The sequence below is a fragment of the Notolabrus celidotus genome, chromosome 1 (assembly GCF_009762535.1).
Source record: "Notolabrus celidotus isolate fNotCel1 chromosome 1, fNotCel1.pri, whole genome shotgun sequence".
Taxonomy (NCBI): domain Eukaryota; kingdom Metazoa; phylum Chordata; class Actinopteri; order Labriformes; family Labridae; genus Notolabrus; species Notolabrus celidotus.
Window position 1 is genome coordinate 16,527,428 of NC_048272.1, and position 15,863 is coordinate 16,543,290.

At 42.9% G+C, this 15,863-nt stretch overlaps 1 protein-coding gene across 2 annotated transcripts in view; it reads left to right on the forward strand.

Annotated features, from left to right (window-relative positions):
- Positions 1-1,454: 1,454 nt before the first annotated feature.
- Positions 1,455-15,863, forward strand: part of LOC117828701 (chemokine-like protein TAFA-2) — a 141,731-nt gene continuing 127,322 nt past the window's right edge. For both annotated transcript variants that reach the window (XM_034707073.1, XM_034706320.1), the window contains exon 1: positions 1,455-1,969. The gene's annotated coding sequence lies outside the window, so the exon portion shown is untranslated. The remainder of the gene's footprint in view (positions 1,970-15,863) is intronic.

Here is a 15,863-nt window from a genome sequence, read left to right on the forward strand (position 1 = left end):
GAGGAGGGGGGGACCAAAGTGGGGAACACTGCTCATGAGATGAAGAGATGATAATGCAATTACTGAGGAGAAGCCTTTGAAGAGTGGACAGAAATGCTTGAGGAGAGCGGAAGTTGAATGTCAGAGGTAAACAGATGTATCATCATAACCCTGATGAGTTGACAGGAGCCTAATGCATGCCATAACATGCAAGTTCTTCTCAGTAAGGGACCGTCCACAAATTTGTAGTTATATTTTCATGTTATTTTATCTAATGGGACACTAATCTTACTTTGTTAGGAAGACAGGGAAGGTCTATTTTTCAGATTTTTGACAAATTTCCACTTTATATTATTGCTGTCAAACGATTCATTTTTATAATCTGCTTTAATCGTAGAATTTCCATAGCTAATTGCGATTAATTGCATTTTTAATCACGCTTAAATTATTAACATTTTTTAGTTTGAAACATTTTCCACATTAAAAATGTAGAGGCATGCTTACCAGTGTCTTGATTTGGGAATCAAACGATCTTGGTTACAATGGAGGCTCAAGAGGGCAATCCATGTGTGCAGTTGTTGGATGCAATGGTTATTATTTCAAGCAGACCTTCATCCTACACAATGTAAACCAGCCTGCAAGCTGTCACCACGCATGTAGCTCTAACTGTTGAAAGCTTGTTGCTTGTACAGTTGTCCATGGGGCTCCGTCGCAAACTATCCAGCGTGGCCTGCCCTTGGTGAGGGGGAGGAAGGCTCTATGTACCAGCTGTGTGCTTGGCCAGCAGGTGGTACTTCAGATTCAATGTACTTTGGTGGTAACTCGATTCACATGGGCTGTAAATGCAAATATCTTTGGTCTTGTGGAAAGAAGCATCTGGCAGAGCTTTGAAGTTTGAAGTTTATTTTCTCTTTCTGCTCAAGAGGTTTGTTTTTGCTCGTCATCCACAAAGTTACTGATGCATCACTTTCTGATTTCCCAAAGTACAAGGTGGGACAAAGGTCATGATCACAGCTCCTTAGAGCTTGCTCTATCGCTTGTTTACTTGTTTGCTTTCTGTCAACTCCTTTTTAGAGTATCTATTTTGCCATTTTGTTATGTGTGTTATTCAGAATAAATCCTAAAAATGTCTAAAAATGCTGGGAAGCCTGGCTCATATTCACATGGCAGACATTTTTCTTAGTGACTTACTAAGGGAATTTGAAAAATGATTTCTATCTTGTTCAGAAACATAAAAGAGTATCAGTAGATAGAACATTAATCTATCGACATGATTCATACCATGACCTTTTTTCTGTATTCAGTGGCACAGTGCAACTAACCAGGGTAGCCAATCAATTTTCAAGGAGGGGTCATAGCCACCTCTGGCACCTCTGGATCCCCCCCTGCCAAAACCATCCAGTTACCATTCTTGAAACCTGTCTCAGATTAATGTCTGCACTCTCTCCTGTCGCCTCTATCACCCTCTACCACAGACCTCCACTGGGTGGCGCTAAAACACCAGCTCTGCGTCACCTGCAGCCTGCACACACACCGGCATGAATCCGGCTGCTCTCTCATCCGGCGGACACCTCAAATCCATTTCTCTGACTGCACGAAGACGCTGCCAAAACCCACCTGGAAGAGGAGGATTGTAACCAAAATATCATGCGTAAAACCAGAAACTATGCGTGAATGTCCGTGGTGTTGTCCAGCTGCTGAGGCGCTTTGGTGGAGGGGAAGTTGTGAGTCTGAGGCGGAGGACCAGCAGCAACTTTTATAGACTTTTAAGTCTACAGAGTGCAAGTAGAAAAACCGCCTCAGTTTAGACTTGTTTGACTCGGGGATTTCTCGCGTGGAGAGCTTTGAAATTCTAGCAGCAGAGTAAGGTTATGTGTTTTCGAGGGCGTCAAGAAGCGGAAAGGAAATGGCAATTCTGGTTTTGGTGGTTGACAATGGAGAATAAATGAAAGGGACGTTTCCGGGGGATTAATTGACAGCACATCGACAGGTGAGTGTCATATGTTTTATACACTGAAGTGATACATTTGTGGCTTTTGACGACAACAAAATGTGTGCTATCAAACAATTTGCATCCTGTGAATTTCCAAATCCAAACACCTCACGTGCAATTGCGAAACACCCAAGAAACCAAACGTATTAATAAACAAACCCAATCGATTAGGTCATCGATTGTTTCCCCCGTGATAGATAGTTATTAACTTGTGAGACATCAGCAAGCTACAGGAAACTAATGAGTTGAAGTGTCGTGCAGGTGTAGCTGCGGGCTGCTCAGCATCATGCTGACTACATTCAGAGATCTGTGGAGCAACATGAAACCGTCACTGAAAGCTCAAATTAGAGCAAGAATAACAAGTTTTCCCCCAGAGAGATATGTCTACTCATAGTAGGTGCACAAAGGCTCCGAAGGAGCTGCTCTCTTTGTGCAAATACATGAGGAAAGTTTTTTGGTAACCTACATACAAAGGAAATGAGTGATGTGTGAGAGTGCAGAGTTATGCTATTATGGATTCAGTCAAGAATCCCAAATCTTCCATCTGACATTGCACATACAGCTTGTGAATGAAAGGCATTTAAAAAAAATCTATCTATCTATCTATCTATCTATCTATCTATCTATCTATCTATCTACACATCGTATGCTAAGGATGCAATATAATCCATTTTACAAGACATGTAGTGGAGCAACTTGCTCGTAATTCCTCCCCAAAAAATAGTGCATAAAATTTCTACATCCAAACTTAATTCACCTCTAAACATAAACATGGCTCCTACAGCCGAGTCAAATCTGCTCTGAAATTGGAACCTGGAGCTGAATCACAGTGTGGGCCGTGTCCTCCATCAGCCTGATCCCCCTCAACTCTAAAGTAAGATGAAAAAGAGAAAAAAGCAGAAGAAGAAGAGAGAGGAAAAAGGCAGCCCCAGTTATAAGCGGCTTGTTTGTGACTTAAGAAAAGTACAATACTGTTATCTTGTTGGATTACACTGAGAAGACATGGATGGACTCCCTAATGAAAATGGCTCTTGTGTTTGCTGTCAGCTGCCCTGCACGCTTACACATGCACCCAAAAAGACACACACGCTGTAGATATTCATGATTATGCTTACACACCACTGTGAATATTTCTCTTTCTCCTCACTCTCACTCTCCCTCTCCCACATCTCCTCTTTCCTCCTTTTTCTCCCCACCCCAGTCTATCTTCCCGTTCTTTCATCTGCCCTTCATCCCCTTGTCAAGCCTTGTGCGGTCAGCTGTTTTTTTTCCTCCTCCCTCAATTAGTGCTATCATCGCATTTCATCCTGCGGAATATGGGGATGGTAATAACCTTACACTCCTATTGCAGGGTGATACAATTCTGCTGTGATTAATTGAAGCCCCCTCAGAGAGTCAGAGGAGGCGTACATCTTCCCTTTCACACTCACTGACAGGCAACCCATTATATTGTTTTATAGATCGCCGTCAGTAGCCCTTGAAGCCGCCTGCGGCCCGCTGTTGTTCTGGAGGGTTTTATTGTGCGATGTTATTGGTCGGTATTGCTGACAGGCAGAGCAAAGGCCACCCTGGGATTACTGGAGATGGGATCCCTGTGACTGTTCCAGTGTATTTGACAGTAACGCAGGAAACTTGGAAAGATTTGTGCTCTACGCAGTGCTTGTTGTAAAAAAGTGGGAATTTTTTATGTACCTAAAGGCTTTTAATAAACTTGAGTGTATTCTTGTTAAAATCCTGCAGCCATGACCTTCCTTACTGCACTGTGGCATCCCAACACATTCTCACTCAAGACTTTAAAGTTATATTTTGAAGCCCCAAGCTTAAAATATGACCAAGGTAAAACTTTACTGTCTGCTTTGCACATTCAGGGTCCTGTGGTAAGGTGAACTATAAGAAAATATGCAACTTTTTGTGAAGAGTTTGAAATAAAGCAGTCAAGTTAGTGAAACAAAGCCTGACATCTAATGATTCACATTTTGTAACTTTTGGTAATGTAACATCCTAAACAGATGTTGAAGATGTTAGCATTTTTTCCTTCCTGATTTCAATCCCATCGCAAGACTTGAATACTGGCTGACAACAAGTAACTCACCAGTGCCAGTGGGATTGAAAAAATGTAATCTCTGCTGGCACCACTCTATTGTCAGAATCAGAATCAGCTTTATTCGCCAAGTATGCTTGAACACACAAGGAATTTGACTTTGGTAAACTGTGCTCTCTTTGTACAAGGCATAAGAATAGGAATAAGAATAAGAACTACAATAAAAAATAAAATGAAAATATAATAACAATAACCTTAGCTATAAATACAAAGAAACAGCAAATAGCTTGACTAATATGTACAGGCTAAAAAAATATGATAAAGTGCAGTGGTGAGTTGCAGAGGTAGTTTTACATTATAAAATAGAAGTTAAATAATACAAAAAATAGAAATATGGAATTCTGCTTGAGAATTGTTGCATTGTATATCTACATGTATATTTACAGAGAGTATTTATCTGACAGGTATGACACTGTTATGGTTTAGTGTTCATCAGAGTGACAGCCTGGGGGAAGAAACTGTTCTTATGGCGGGTTGTTTTGGCGCACAGTGATCTGTAGCGCCTGCCGGAGGGGAGGAGTTTGAAGAATTTGTGTCCAGGGTGTGAGGGGTCAGCGGTAATGCTCCCTGCCCGTTTCCTGGCCCGGGACCGGTACAAGTCCTGGATGGGGGGCAGGTTGACACCGATGATTTTCTCTGCAGTCCTTATAGTCCGCTGCAGTCTGTGTTTGTCTAGTTTGGTTGCAGAGCCAAACCAGACAGTGATGGAGGTACACAGAACAGACTGGATGATGGAGGTGTAGAACATGATCAGCAGCTCCTGGGGCAGGTTGAACTTCCTGAGCTGACGCAGGAAGTACATCCTCTGCTGGGCCTTTTTTCTGATTGTGTCTATGTGGGAGGTCCACCTCAGGTCCCGGGAAATAGTGGATCCCAGGAACCTGAAAGAGTCCACAGTAGACACGGTGCTGTTCAGGATGGTGAGGGGGGGGATTGGGGGGGGGCTTCTCCTGAAGTCCACTGTCATCTCTACCGTCTTGAGCGGGTTCAGCTCCAGATGGTTCTGACTACACCAGAGGGCCAGCTGTTCCACCTCCTGTCTGTAAGCAGACTCGTCTCCGTCCTGGATGAGACCGATGACGGTGGTGTCGTCTGCAAACTTCAGGAGTTTCACCGAGGGGTCCCCTGAGGTGCAGTCATTGGTGTAGAGGGAGAAGAGCAGTGGGGAGAGAACACATCCCTGTGGGGCGCCAGTGCTGATGGTCCGGGTGCTGGATTTGATGCTCCCCAGCCTCACCTGCTGTCTCCTGTCCGTCAGGAAGTTGGTGATCCACTGACAGATGGAGGCCGGCACTGTGAGCTGGGTGAGTTTCTGGTGCAGGATGTCTGGTATGATGGTATTGAACGCAGAGCTGAAGTCCACAAACAGGATCCTAGCGTAGGTCCTGGGGGAGTCCAGGTGATGCAGGATGTAGTTCAGACCCATATTGACTGCATCCTCCACCGACCTGTTTGCCCGATAGGCAAACTGCAGGGGGTCCAGCAGGGGGCCTGTGATGTCTTTCAGGTGGCTCAACACTAGTCTCTCGAAGGACTTCATGACCACAGACGTCAGGGCGACGGGCCTGTAGTCATTGAGTCCTGTGATGGTGGGTTTCTTTGGGACTGGGATGATGGTGGAGCTTTTGAAGCATGAGGGCACTTCACACAGCTCCAGCGATGTGTTGAAGATCTTTGTGAAGATGGGGGCCAGCTGCTCAGCACAGACTCTCAGGCAGGAGGGGGACACGCCGTCTGGTCCTGGAGCCTTCTTGGTCTTTTGTCTCTGGAAGAGCTGGATTACCTCATCTTCACAGATCGTCAGCGCAGGTGGGGGGTCAGAGGGGGGTGGGGAGGGGCTTGTGGGGGGGCCAGGTAAATCAGAGTGTTCGGGTGTGGGGTGTGAAAACCTGCAGTAGAAGCTGTTCAGGTCGTCAGCTAGTCTTTTGTTACCTTCAGGGTGCGGGGAGGGTCTCCTGTAGCTTGTAACTTCACGCAGGCCTCTCCAAACTTCTGAGGGGTCGTTGGCAGAGAAGCTCTGTTTTAACTTCTCAGTGTAGCTCCTCTTAGCTACCTTGATTTCCCTCGTCAGTTTGTTTCTGGCCTGCTTGTATGCCATTGTCATGATGATGTGCCTCAGAACAATTGAATTTTGGGAGGCAAATTGTTCATGGTATTAGTGCATTGACTAGTATAGTGGTGGATTTAGCATTTTAGGTTGTATTGATATAGGCACTGTTTACTACCAGTACAAGTATCAGGCTCTGATACTGGTATTGATATTGGACCACTTCAAATATCATAGTGCCGGCTAGACTTTCAAATTCAACAGTTTAGTTAGCGATTAAAATAAAGCTACATCCAGTAAGGTAAACAAAGGTATCATTCAATAATTACAAACACATGTTTAACTATTTAGATTTAGTGCTGTGTGTTTAGTTATGATTAGGCGAGACTTTAAGATAAGTAAATGGGCTTTGTTGCAACATGCTGCTTATGGTTTTTTCTACATTTAAATGTAGCATGTTTCAGTTTGTTGGTATTTAAGATAATAGAAATATACATCACACAAAATACAGGCCATTTAAAACAATGAATTAACAAGTAATATATGTCTGTATAAAAGACAGTGTGCTGTTTTTTAAGTACTTTAAATTGTGACTTCTGAAGTGTTTTTTTAGACACTGAAGAATTAAGCTTTGAAGGTTTATATGTTGCCATTCTGTTGTATTGCTTTGTAAAATGTATTAAGTTATTAATCACAAATATTTTTAAAATTATTTAATATTGAAACAAATTCAATATTTGAGTACATAAAAACAACTGTATGTGTTTTTAATGTTCAGAGTGATATACTAAGTGGAAACAGAAAGGTTAAGTAAATGCTATGTATTTGTGTGTGCATACACTCTTTATGCTCTTTAGGCCAGTTCGGCCATCCCATTCAAAAAATACTGGACACGTTCCTGTTGGACACCAAAAATACTTCTTTAAGATTACCTTTGGGCTGTATAGTCTCTGTATGAGAGGACAGATGGAGAGAGGTAATGTGGGGAGAGAGAGTGGCAGATGACATGTACTACATGGATCAGGACTAGTAGTGTGGCCAGTGCAAAGGGGACTGTAACCTCTTTGCATGAGGCACCTGCTCTACCAACTGAGCCAAACCAGCATCCCCATGAAAACTACTTGCCTATAATAAGACACTAAGAGCTTGGTTATGATTATTACTAATGTCCCTAAGCTATGTAGATACCTCACAGGACTAGCACATGTTATATAACTTAAGAAGCCATCCACTGCACCAAACTGTCACCCTAACTGGACCATTCACTACCCGACTTGAAAGCCAAGAGCCTGAAATACTCCACAGGGATACCTACAGTGTCATATTTTGCCACAGTGGGCTACATACTAAGCTGTTAGGAATGGGAACAGAGAAGACATACATATCTCCCAACAAGTGAAAAAACAAAAATGGTGGCCACTGTTGTTCTCTTTGGTGCCAACAAATATACTGCATCCTTGGCCAGAAGACCAGCAGAGGTTGGACAGATTATCTTGCAATTTCAGTTGTGTGTTTCCCAATCCACCATTACAAAGATGTTGCAACAAACAGCAGAGCCTGAGGAAGGCAGACTGAGGCTTGGGGAAAGTACTTGATATGCATGAGCCACCAGGTGATTTCCAGAGGAAGAGAACACCGTGGATAAGAGGCTTGTCTCTAGTTTTAAGGAGCCACCCCAGGCAGTATTTCTGTTCTCCGCCAGCTTCCCGCTCGCTCTGTCAGATCAATAGGGCATGATATGAGAGTCTGGCGTGTGTTTGCAGGCATGAGACAAAACAATACACTTTAGGATTTTGCTTTCTATGTATATGCGTGTAGGCAGAGCCCTGCTGTAGTTTTATTATTAGGATTACCTGTTGAGACTGCATCACTGGCAAATCTCCTTATGTAGGACTGGTATTTCTTCAATTGTCCTATAGAAAGGGGAGGCCTAACCTGCTTGGGATGCATGTACAGTACATGTGACGGCTCAGGGTCTTGTCACAGAGAACATATCACTGCAGCATGACGAGTTAACCGTAAAATCCAGGATATTGCATCATTTTAGATACTCTGCATTCAACACCAGCCTTGCAGATTGGGCTTAGCCAAACAATAAAAAGTCAGCCATCTATCTACATGATTACACCCGATTTCAGCACCTCTGGATTTGCTGCTCATAGGCTAATGTGTTTAGAGAGCACAGTTTGTTCCACCTCTCAAAGCGCCTACTGGAGCTGCTGAGGTGAATCCATCGAGTGTTTAAAGGGAAATTCAAAACTCAACCATAGCGAACGATCTGCAGCATTGTTACGCTCGTGTGCAGCACTTTCATGTACAGAGGAGGAGGAGGAGGAGGTGGAGGAGAGTACATCCCATGTTTTATAGATGCCATTTAAAGGAGCATGCCCAAGATGGGCTGACTGCAATGAACTGTAACCGCCGACAAAACACCAAGACAATAAACAAACAAATTGGTTTCCTGGAACCAGAAGTGTCCCTCTCACTTTTCCGGGCTTGATCCTTGCCGATGCGGCAAGCTGTTTTTTTTTCCTCCGAGATTAGGCTGGGAAGCACAACTCCATCTCTTATTTATTCATGCTGATTTGCTGTGTGCTTGTTTGGTTGTGGGTGTGTATGAGTGTGTGAGGAGGAGGGAGAGGGTGTGTGTTCACAGCTGAAGTGCAGAAATCTTCCTAAAAGTGTCTGTTTTTGATGAGTGTTTATGAGAATCATGTTTTTTTTTTGCATGTCATGCTTAGAGCACACAATTCTGGGGCTCTCCTTCTTCCGTTTATGCTGTGTTTGTGTGTTGTGATGTTATTGAATTATATCAGTTTTCCTGCTGTTCACTTCAGTGTACATGACTGAATCCAGCCTGCAGGGCTCCATCATGTAAAGTTCAGATGACTCTGTTGTAACAACGGGAGTTAACAGCTCATGTCATGCATCTAAAGGCATCGAACCAAGAGTGGAGTCAACCCTTCCCTTTAACTCCTGAATTTTTCATGGGTGTTTGTAAGCAGAATTTCTCTGCTATGTATGTGGAATTCAAAGTAGGAAGAGTCTCTTTGGTTTGTCGTAGTAAACAGTGTTGGGCTGCTGACTCGTGGAGACCTATTTGGCTTTTGAGCTAATGACATTTTTTTCGACTGAATCAAAACTAGGGTTGCAAACGGGTGGAAAATTTCCGAAAAATGTCGGGTAAATTTCCATGGGAAGTTAAACTGAGGAATTTTGGAAATATTCCAAAAAAAAACTTTATATGGGAATTATGGAAATGAATGGGAATTTATGGGAGTTAACTGGGAGTTGAGGGTAATTTAATGGAAAGGTATCATGTCCAAGCATTGATATTTGTTTTGTTATAAGCAGACATCCATCCAAAATGATACAATTAAAACAGATTTATTTGTAAGTAGAACTTTATCAAGTGTTAAATATTTGATTGAACAATCAATTATTTCATTGAAGAACAAAAACATGAATGTTGAGTTAAATTTTACTCATCCCCCAGACCCAACCCATTCAACAATTAACAAAAATGCAATCCCAACAGAGTCCCATTCAAAATGTTAAATGAAAAGAGCCCCTCTCCCTCCAAAAAAGTCCCATTCAACAGGCAAATAAAAAAGCATCTTCTTGCACGAAATCTGGTTGTTTTAGTCTGGATTATGCTAAAATATATTTTCCCCAACTATATAAAAGTTCCCTATTAAGATCCAACCTTCAGTTTAGTAAGTTCCTGGTTTATTCCCGTTAATTCCCATAAATTCCTGTTAATTCCCATGGAAAGTTTCCAATTTTGAAAATTCCTGGAATTTTGCAACCCTACTACCGGGCTAGCCTGCTAGCTTATATTCTAGCCTGAGGTGTTTTTTACTCCTTGAAAAAGTCTGGATGTCTGTCACTGAGTTGCTTGGTGTGGTTTGAAGTGTTTCCTCCCTTATATGACAATGTTTTGTAGCATTTTTTGCACACAGGTTTTGATAAGTCAGTGGGTTCATCATCAGGGTCACTGTAGGAAAAGTGGTCCCACAGGAGACTCCTGCAGCTGGTTCTGTTCACCATCACAGGGTGTGGAGGGATGTTTACTCAGATGATGGCTCGCTGTTGTAGTGGACATGTTGAGGCAGACGCATTACTTTTCTCTCTCTCAATGGAAGTGGAGGTCCACGCAGTGTAAACATTAATGACTAACAGGTGCATGCTGACTAGCCTTCCTTGCTGATACTGCTGTGGAGATAAGAATATTCCATCTTCTTGGCCTTGAAAATGCTGCTTCTTAGTCTTAGTCACATACATCAGAGCCACATTGAACTATTTGACTTACGTAAAGTACAGAACTATGGGAAATTTTAATACAATACCGTTTCGAGTTAAACGTATGAAAAACGTACTGGATTTCTATGCAATGTTATATGCAGGGATGACATCATGCAAGCAAACTCCCTTTTTCTAAACCCACATGTATCTCTGTGTCCTGGAAATAGTGACCGTACAGTAACAGAGCCATGTGACTCAGCTTAGCAACTCTTCCAGCTGACTTTTTGAGTGGTCCGGATGCTGTGGACAATGGGGTTTGAGTGGAGAAGAGCCTCAGCAGAGCTTAGGAATCCACTCTTCCATGGTGCTGGTTTTGGGCATTAGGCTTTTCTACCAGCTCCACTTTTCTCTCTTTTACTCTCTTTCTATTTCTTCCTCTTTCAGTCCGTCGCTCCGTTCTCTTTCCTCGAGGTAGTCAGTATTTGGCAGCTTTCACTCCTGATACTGTGCCTTTCAGCTGAATTCCCATCAGCCCCTTCTCCAGCACAGTAGCAAGGAACTCAATTCTCCAAGCCCTTAACTGTTGGCCTTGTGAAAAGGTTGGGGAATTGCAGATTTTTAGAAGCCCACTTCTAAACCCTGGCTGCTGTCGGGGTAAGGGAGCCTTCATTTTTTGTTGGCAGACCTCCTCTCTTTCTCTCTGTTTCCCTCTCCCTCTCTTGTGTTGCCTGAGGGCCCTATGCAGTAGGTTTTTTTCCTCTCCCTCTCTGCTCTTGTGTTGTTGTCAAGCTCCACCTCATGCCTGTAATCATTAGACTGCAATTTGGACAGAAAATTGCAATTACAGTGTTTTAAAAATGAGCCTGTCATTTTCTACGCTTGTCATTTCTTTGTGGAGAAAACAGGAGAATGGCGATTCTGTTGTGATTGCAATTAAACCAATCAGACTTGATTAAATTGGCAATTAATGGCAGAGGTCTTTATTTGTTCTGGAAGAAAAATGAGAGCTTTTCTCCTTATTTGACTCGGACAATTACCCCCTGTGGTTTGCTTGCACGATTTTTTGCCGACCCTGCTTCAGTCCTTCTGCCCCTCATCATGAAACAATGGCAGGCCGGCCGGGTTTCTTCATCATCTGATTCCAGCAAATGAAGAGCTGAGGACTCTTCAAAGCAGTCTGCCATCTTCAAAAGGAAATGAAACCCTGTCATTAAGTGTATTGTGCAGAAGCCAACGCCTGAGCCTTGATCTAATGTACAAGATGAGAATGAGAAGCAGAAATCTGGGTGTTATCTCTCCACCATGATAGAATTAGCTCAAGGGTAGCTGCAGTTCAAGCTTCTCTTTCATCCGCTCCAACAGGCACCCTCTATCAGTCAGTCATGAGGATATTACACTGGCACTATAAATACATACAGGATATTATAGCTGTCGTTCCTAGTTTGATTGATTAATCACATGTTATTGTGACTAACTAATAAAGCACAGTTATGTGTCTAAGGGATGTACAGGCTTACTGTGCTCTTAGATTTATGAAGTTTTCCTTCAATGCAGAGAAACAATATTTGTTGGAAGCAACTTAAGAGCACATTACCTTATGGTAAACTGAAGCTAACATAAAACAGACACTGCTATTGGGATTAGGAAGACTTGTCTGGCTGATATTAGAGTGAAGTAGGTGTTCGTTCCCGACAGTTCCTGCCTCCTTTTTGCCTTCAACAACACAGATAAGTGGCTCTAACAGCTGATAGCTTGGTATAACACCCAAAATATGGTCCAGCTCAATGTAGATGGGGCAGTGATCTCACCACGACTGTTAGTTTTGAGCAGGGGTCCATCTTGCTCGGCTGGAAGTGAAGTTAGCAGCATAAGTTAAAAACTCAGTCTCCCCCATTCATTTGAATGGGGCTGCGGTCAGACTTAAAAAATAAATACACGTCGTACAAATGATAGGCCTCTTTTTTCTGAAAAGTTTCTTTTTCGTTATTTATCAGAGGTTAAAAAACAAGGTTTTACTTCTGGATTCACTTTGATTGACAGCTGCCGTAGAGGGAAACTCCATAGGATCTCGTGACGCTACGCTGTAGGGCGGATCTCGTTACCGTGGTAACATAGAAATTACTGTTGCAACACAGAAATTACCGTGGCAACACAGAAATTCTCTACTGCACAGACTGGCTACAGAAAAATGTACAAGATGGCAGCGTTCAGGGACGGGTTTTTTGGCTTCAAAACCATTCAATGGGAAAAGGCGGAGTGACGCTGTCTTTTATTTACAGTCTATGGTTTTGAAGCTCTTAACTTTTCAATGATACTGCAGCCATGTTTAACTATTTCTATCGACATGCTTTCTAACTGTAGACTGTATACAACATGGTTGTAGTCTCAGTGACGTCACCAATTGGTTTCTGAGGTGGCGTTTTTAGGCCCAACAAAGGCGGTCACTTGATAGGAGTTGCTTACTCAGCCTAACTTTCAGTTGACCTAGCAGCAGGGAAAGAGATGGAGTTGAGGCCTTAAGCCTCCTTGATAACAACTACAACGAATCCATCTGTCAGTCAAGTAAACCGCCTACAAAGTATGCCTAATTATGAAAAACTTCCAACTTTAATATCTTCAAAACGAATGAGTTAAAGACAAAATTTCCACCAAGCAGTTGGTACAAATGGAGGAACTGGCAATTCAGATCAAAACAGTTGGTTTAATTTAATTTAATTTGAGTTTATTTGATTAGGAAAATAGACATTAATCAACATTTCAACAGTATGCCTCAATGTAATTATACTGGAGTTAGCACGATAGCTAAATTTCATCCGTAGTCCTAAGGCAGTTACTCGCATAAAAAATAAAACACAAGTTTTAAAACTACAACAGGACACTACACAAACTGACTTACAAACAGATTTTACATAAAAAACATTTGTGACATTATAAAAACAGGATGGACCACATGTTTATTTCCACTCTGAAGATGGGCATTTTAACATGGGTGTTAATGGAGATTCCTCTGCTTTTGAGCCAGCCTCAAGTGGACACTCCAGGAACTGCAGTTTTTGGCACTTCTGCTTTGGCTTCATTTTTTAACATCAGAAATGATACAACCCCTTAAATTCTGCTTGTACAGAAGAGTCACCCAAAATACTTCTACGATCTAACACCTCACTTTTCCTCCACTGTCATCGCAGCTATCTTCTATGTTGTTTTCATGGAGTGCGAGTAACTCCAGCCCATCTGGCCAGAGCAAGACAGTGAGGAATGTTGCCGAAGTTGCATGCATTCTGATGCAGATTGACGTGGCATTTAGGGGTGCAACGGATCAAAAAACTCACAGTTCGGATCGTATCATGGTTTTGAGCCACGGATCAGATAACACGCGGTGACCCGACCAAAACACAGAGTGAAGGAATAACAGTTCGGGGGCCACATATAGGCGGCCGAATGCGGCCTGCGGGCCGCGTATTGACGGCCTCTGTGGGTGCGCAACGGAATTTCATAACGTAGTTCAAGCACATTCAGCATTCACTGTATTCTACAGGGAAACCAAAATGCTCCCATACATTTGACTTACAAGATGCAGGAGGGTTTTCGAGTTCCTCTGCTCCTTCACTTGCCATGACTACCGCTGCGCTTGACGAGTGAGTGTGGATTGAACATGCGGTCATCACGTGAACACGCGCAACTTTTTTTATTTCATCAACCAATCCGCGGACCACGTCCGTGCCGAATCGTGGAGAGTCATCCATACGGATCATGGATCAACGATGATCCGTTGCACCACTAGTGGCATTGCAGAAGATTAGCCCTTTATCTAAATCAGGGCCCCAAATAATGGCCTCACCCCAGAAAAAACAACCAAACTAAAACGGATCTGAGCCAAATATGAGCACAAAAATCTGATTTGTGACCTCATCTCGTGGGAAATACTGTTGCTAACTAGCTTAAGAGTCAGCTAATGAATTAGACTTAAGTATAGATTTGACAACTGTAATACTTTGGGAGCTTATCATTAAATTCCCTTTCAATCGTCCATCCAAATTTGGTCTCAGCTGGTCGTGGTTATGACCATTATGCTGAGCCTGAGCTGTCACAAAGGCTGTTCACAAAGCAGTGCTTAAGTCAGGGAGGATACGTCCATTTCTTTATGCAGTTAATGAGAGAGATCTGTGGGCTAACACCCTCTGTTTTTTCTGCTTAGGTTGACCAGGACACTGTGAGGAGCTTTACACATGTATCTGAGCAGAATCATAACTCCAGTTTAACACTCCAAATACAATACATGACAGCCTGCTTACCGCATTGATCTTGCCATTGATTTTACGAGGGACAATTAGGTGCATAGGGGTTGCAGTGAGGGGACATTTCATGTTGTAAAGGGCTCCTTTCACAGTTGAGCTCTCTGGCTCACACCCAGTTTGAGTCCATGTGAACATATCCTAAGCTTTGAGGCTCTTGTAGATTCCCTTATCATTTTCACTCCTACCTCTACAGTATCTGTTCAGCACAGCAAGGATTTTCCTGTTACTGCAGCACATTTCTGATGCTCAGATTGATGTCCTTTTTTCCGACCAGCATCAATTTTCTGATAAAAGGCGGAATTATAAGCCTTGGGATGGAAAACAATTTTGTTCTCTCTCCCTCCCTGTTCTCTTTCGTCTTGTTTGCACTATGTTTTTCCTTCAAACACACATGATCACACACACACACAGACAACACGCAGTGCAGAGTGACTAATTTCTCTTGGGCTTTGGACTTTGGCGTGAGGGAGGGTGAGAAGTAGAAAATGAAAGACGGAGGAGAAGCGGTGGTGCACTGGCAGCTCAGAGGAAGCCACCCACATCCAAGGAGCCTGATACAAGCGTCTTATCTCATCTTTTTTGTGCCTCCTGTCTGTCTGTTCTGTCTCTGAAACCTGTGCAAGCCCAGAACAACCAGCATGCGTGCAGCCTCAACGGGACTGTGTCAATTTGATCATTGTTTACTCCCCAGTTTCAAGTACTGGAGACACATCACAGGCAGTGTGTGCTGTGTGCCCATCTGCGAGGAAAATCTGAAATCTAGTGTCATGTTTTTGCATCCAATTTGAGCCGTCTTTGCTGGATTCTGTGGAGAGGAATGGCTGCCAGTCAGTAGGGCTTTGTTTACTCTCTGCAACCTGCTGACAACTGGCTGCTACAAATATCAGCTGCTGCAGAGTTACACACTCTGCCTTTGTACAATTCAATGCGATATCAGGCTGAAATAGGTTTATTTAGCACTTTTATATTATGTTACACTCGCATCAGTTATTTCAGACAAACGGGATGTTTGGGGCCCAGCAGTCATTTAGCAAACTGTTGTATTTGCAGAATTTTATTAGAATTATTTTTTTCTACCTCTAGTGAAATAAAGTCTCTCTCCCTGCAATCTGTAGATTAAAAAACAGAAGTGTACGGGCTAGAGCTGCATGATATTGGAAACAACCTTTTAATTCCTGTTACTCTGCCGTTTGTGTGGCCATA